This window comes from Hippocampus guttulatus, chromosome 4 (assembly GCF_054856545.1).
Source record: "Hippocampus guttulatus isolate MCC_2025c chromosome 4, RoL_Hgut_1.0, whole genome shotgun sequence".
NCBI classification, from domain to species: domain Eukaryota; kingdom Metazoa; phylum Chordata; class Actinopteri; order Syngnathiformes; family Syngnathidae; genus Hippocampus; species Hippocampus guttulatus.
The window spans coordinates 25,689,743-25,695,499 of record NC_141264.1 but is presented as its reverse complement, the minus strand read 5'-3'; positions in this window follow the sequence as shown (position 1 = coordinate 25,695,499).

Below are 5,757 nucleotides of genomic sequence, written 5' to 3'. Positions count from 1 at the left end.
CCCCATGACCGCCGTGCATGGGACCGGACACCTTGGTCTTATTAAAAAAAAAAAAAAAAAGGACCTACAGCATTTCTAGTTGAGGACAAGATGTTTTTAGCCCCCCCCCCAAAAAAAACGACCATGTATAGTAAAGAGTTTTAACCAGAAAAAAATAACCATGTATCGTAAGGCGTTTTTAGCCCAAAAAAATGACCATGTATAGTAAGGCGTTTTTGGTCCGAAAAGAACGACATAGTAAAGTAAGGCGATTTTGGCCCGAAAAAATTGACGATGTATAGTAAGGCGTTTTTGACCGAAAAAAACAACATAGTATAGTAAGGCGTTTTTGGACGAAATTTTTAGCCGAAAAAAATGACCATGTATAATAAGGCCTTTTTGGACAAAAAAACGACATAGTATAGTAAGGCGTTTTTGGCACGAAAAAAAACGACATCACATAGTAAGGCGTTTTTGGCCCGAAAAAAACGACCATGTATAGTAAGGAGTTTTTAGCTGGAAAAAAAAACAACGTAATGGTTAGCCGAAAGAAACGACCATGATTAATAGAAAACACAACTCCACTGTTTTATGTGGTACTTTGGCTCAGTGGTAGAGTGATGGAGTGCCACACCAGAGGTTGAGTGTTTGATCCCTGGTTGTTGCAACAATGTCTACACTTTAACCACCATATACAACTTATTTGAGGAAAAACACAAAACAACCTAAAGGTTCATTGCGGTGAATTAGCTCAGTGGTAGAAAGCTGAAGTCCCAAATCCAGCGGTCGGGTGTTCGATTCCCAGGGTTTGCAACAAGGTCACGCCTTTCTTTAACCACCATTTGCAGCTTTATTGAAGAAAACACAAAACAAACTAGAACTTATGCGGTGTGTGTGGCTCAGGGGTAGAGAAACAATGTCCCAAACTAGCGGTTGGGTGTTCAATCCCCAGAGGTTGCCCCAAAAAACGACCATGTATAGTAAGGCGTTTTTGGCATGAAAAAAACGTCATAGTATAGTAAGGCGTTTTTGGCCCGGAAAAAACGACATCATATAGTAAGGCGTTTTTAGCCCGAAAAAAACGACATCGACATCGTATAGTAAGGCGTTTTTGCCCCCAAAAAAACGACATAGTATAGTAAGGCCTTTTTAGCCCGAAAAAAAAGACATAGTATAGTAAGGCGTTTTTGGCCCGAAAAAAACGACAGTATAGTAAGGCGTTTTTGCCCCGAAAAAAACGACATAGTATAGTAAGGCGTTTTTGGCCCGAAAAAAAACGACATAGTATAGTAAGGCGTTTTTAGCCGAAAAAAACGACATCGTATAGTAAGGCGTTTTTGGCCCGAAAAAAACGACATAGTATAGTAAGGCGTTTTTGGCACGAAAACAACGACATAGTATAGTAAGGCGTTTTTAGCCGAAAAAAACGACATCGTATAGTAAGGCGTTTTTGGCCCGAAAAAAACGACATAGTATAGTAAGGCGTTTTTGCCCCCAAAAAAACGACATAGTATAGTAAGGCGTTTTTGGCCCGAAAAAAATGACATAGTATAGTAAGGCGTTTTTGCCCCCAAAAAACGACAGTATAGTAAGGCGTTTTTAGCCAAAAAAAAACGACCATGTATAGTAAGGCGTTTTTAGCCGAAAAAAACGACATAGTATAGTAAGGCGTTTTTGGCCCGAAAAAAAACAACATAGCCCGAAAAAAACGACATAGTATAGTAAGGCGTTTTCAGCCCGAAAAAAAAGACATAGTATAGTAAGGTGTTTTTGGCCCGAAAAAAAAACGACATAGTATAGTAAGGCGTTTTTGCCCCGAAAAAAACGACATAGTATAGTAAGGCGTTTTTGCCCCCAAAAAAACGACATAGTATAGTCAGGTGTTTTTAGCCCGAAAAAAACGACATAGTATAGTAAGGCCTTTTTGCCCCGAAAAAACAACATAGTATAGTAAGGTGTTTTTGGCCCGAAAAAAACGACATAGCATCATAAGGCGTTTTTAGCCCGAAAAAAAAGACATAGTATAGTAAGGCGCTTTTGGCCCGAAAAAAACGACATAGTATAGCAAGGCGTTTTTGGCCCGAAAAAAACGACATAGCATCATCATAAGGCGTTTTTAGCCCGAAAAAAAAGACATAGTATAGTAAGGCGTTTTTGGCCCGAAAAAAACGACATAGTATAGTAAGGCGTTTTTGGCCCGAAAAAAACGACATCATATAGTAAGGCGTTTTTGGCACGAAAACAACGACATAGTATAGTAAGGCGTTTTCAGCCGAAGAAAACCACATAGTATAGTAAGGCGTTTTTGGCACGAAAAAAAAGACATCGTATAGTAAGGCGTTTTTGGCCCGAAAAAAAACGACAGTATAGTAAGGCGTTTTTGCCCCCCAAAAAACGACATAGTATAGTAAGGCGTTTTTAGCCCGAAAAAAACGACATAGTATAGTGAGGCCTTTTTGCCCCGAAAAAAACGACATAGTATAGTAAGGCGTTTTTGGCCCGAAAAAAACGACATAGTATAGTAAGGCGTTTTTAGCCCGAAAAAAAAACGACGAAAAAAACGACATAGTATAGTAAGGCGTTTTTGGCCTGGAAAAAACGACAGAGTAAGGCGTTTTTGGCACGAAAAAAACGACATAGTATAGTAAGGCGTTTTTGGCACGAAAACAATGACATAGTAGTAAGGCGTTTTTAGCCCGAAAAAAAAAAAGACGAAAAAAACGACATAGTATAGTAAGGCGTTTTTGGCCCGGAAAAAACGACATCATATAGTAAGGCGTTTTTAGCCCAAAAAAACCGACCATGTATATAGTAAGGCGTTTTTAGCCGAAAAAAACGACATCGTATAGTAAGGCGTTTTTGGCCCGAAAAAAACGACATAGTATAGTAAGGCGTTTTTGCCCCCAAAAAAACGACATAGTATAGTAAGGCGTTTTTAGCCCGAAAAAAACGACATAGTATAGTAAGGCCTTTTTGCCCCGAAAAAAATGACATCGTATAGTAAGGCGTTTTTGGCCCGAAAAAAACGACATAGTATAGTAAGGCGTTTTTAGCCCGAAAAAAAAGACATAGTATAGTAAGGCGTTTTTGGCCCGAAAAAAACGACAGTATAGTAAGGCGTTTTTAGCCAAAAAAACCCACCATGTATAGTAAGGCGTTTTCAGCCCGAAAAAAACGACATAGTATAGTAAGGCGTTTTTGCTCCGAAAAAAACGACATAATATAGTTAGGCGTTTTTGGCCCGAAAAAAATGACATAGTATAGTAAGGCGTTTTGGGGGCGACGAAAAAAACGACAGTATAAGGCGTTTTTGGCCCGAAAAAAAAACGACGAAAAAAACGACATAGTATAGTAAGGCGTTTTTGGCCCGAAAAAAATGACATAGTATAGTAAGGCGTTTTTGGCCCGAAAAAAACGACATAGTATAGTAAGGCGTTTTTGGCCCGAAAAAAACGACATCATATAGTAAGGCGTTTTTGGCCCGAAAAAAACGACATAGTATAGTTAGGCGTTTTTGGCACGAAAAAAACGACATAGTATAGTAAGGCGTTTTTAGCCGAAAAAAACCGACATAGTATAGTAAGGCGTTTTTGCCCCGAAAAAAACGACATAGTATAAAGTAAGGCGTTTTTGCCCCGAAAAAAATGACATAGTATAGGTAAGGTGTTTTTAGCCCGAAAAAAAACACATAGTATAGTAAGCCGTTTTTGGCGGCCCGAAAAAAACCACATAGTATAGTAAGGTGTTTTTGGCCCGAAAAAAACGACATAGTATATATAGTAAGGCCTTTTTGCCCCGAAAAAAACGACATAGTATATATAGTAAGGCCTTTTTTGCCCCGAAAAAAACGACATAGTATAGTAAGGTGTTTTTGCCCCGAAAAAAACGATACAGTATAGTAAGGCGTTTTTGGCCCGGAAAAAACGACAGAGTATAGTAAGGCGTTTTTGGCACGAAAAAAACGACATAGTATAGTAAGGCGTTTTTGGCACGAAAAAAACGACATAGTATAGTAAGGCGTTTTTGGCACGAAAAAAAAACGACATAGTATAGTAAGGCGTTTTTGGCTCGAAAAAAACAACATAGTACAGTAAGGCGTTTTTAACCGAAAAAAACCACCATGTATAGTAAGGCATTTTTAGCCGAAAAAAATGACCATGTATAGTAAGGCGTTTTTAACTGAAAAAAAACGACCATGTATAGTAAGGCGTTTTTGGACGAAATTTTTAGCCGAAAAAAATGACCATGTTTAGTAAGGCGTTTTTAGTCGAAAAAAATGACGATGTATAATAAGGCCTTTTTGGACAAAAAAACGACCATGTATAGTAAGGCATTTTTGGACGAAATTTTTAGCCGAAAAAAACGACCATGTATAGTAAGGCGTTTTTGGACGAAATTTTTAGCCGAAAAAAATGACCATGTTTAGTAAGGCGTTTTTAGTCGAAAAAAATGACGATGTATAATAAGGCCTTTTTGGACAAAAAAACGACCATGTATAGTAAGGCATTTTTGGACGAAATTTTTAGCCGAAAAAAACGACCATGTATAGTAAGGCATTTTTGGACGAAATTTTTAGACAAAAAAAACGACCATGTATAGTGAGGCGTTTTTGGACGAAAAAAACGTCCACGTATAGTAAGGCCCATTTTGTCGAAAAAAATGACGATGTATAATTAGGCCTTTTTGGACAAAAAAAACGACCATGTATAGTAAGGCGTTTTTAGCCGAAAAAAATGACCATGTATAGTAAGGCGTTTTTAACTGAAAAAAAAAACGACCACGTATAGTAAGGCCTTTTTGGACCAAAAAACGACCATGTATACTAAGGTGTTTTTAGCCGAAAAAAACGACCATGTATAGTAAGGCGTTTTTATATACATATACATGGTTGTTTTTTTTTCGGCGAAAAATGCCTTACTATACATGGTCATTTTTTTCGGCTAAAAATTTCATCCAAAAATGCCTTACTATACATGGTCGTTTTTTTCGGCGAAAAATGCCTTACTATACATGGTCAATTTTTTCGGCTAAAAATTTCATCCAAAAATGCCTTACTATACATGGTCGTTTTTTTCGGCTAAAACACCTTACTATACACGGTCGTTTTTTTTCGTCCAAAAAGGCCTTACTATAAATGGTCGTTTTTTTTCGGCTAAAAAGTTCGTCCAAAAACGGCTTACTATACATGGTCATTTTTTTCGGTTAAAAATGCCTTACTATACATGGTCATTTTTTTCGGCTAAAAACGCCTTACTATACATGGTCGTTTTTTTCGGCTAAAAATTTCATCCAAAAATGCCTTATTATCCATGGTCGTTTTTTTTTCGGTTAAAAACGCCTTACTATACATGGTCATTTTTTTCGGCTAAAAACGCCTTACTATACATGGTCGTTTTTTTCGGCTAAAAATTTCGTCCAAAAACGCCTTACTATACATGGTCGGGTTTTTTTGGGGCTAAAAACGCCTTACTATACATCAGTGGTCCTCAACTAGAAATGCTGTAGGTCCACTTTTTTTTTTTTTAATAAGACCAAGGTCCGGTCCGTATGACTCCGCGCTGAGCCCATGCGCGCCCCTCCCTCCACCCCCCCGCGCGCTGCACCGAGCACACGCACGGCTCTCTGCAGACGGCTGTTGCCGCATACTGGCGAGCGCGGCACCGCACCGCACGGCGCCGCGCCACCGCATCTGCCAAGTCTCCTCCTCCGTCTACACGCGCGTGCGCACGCATGCACGTTCGCCGCTCATCTCTTCCCCGTAGTCGCGCAACTCTCCCG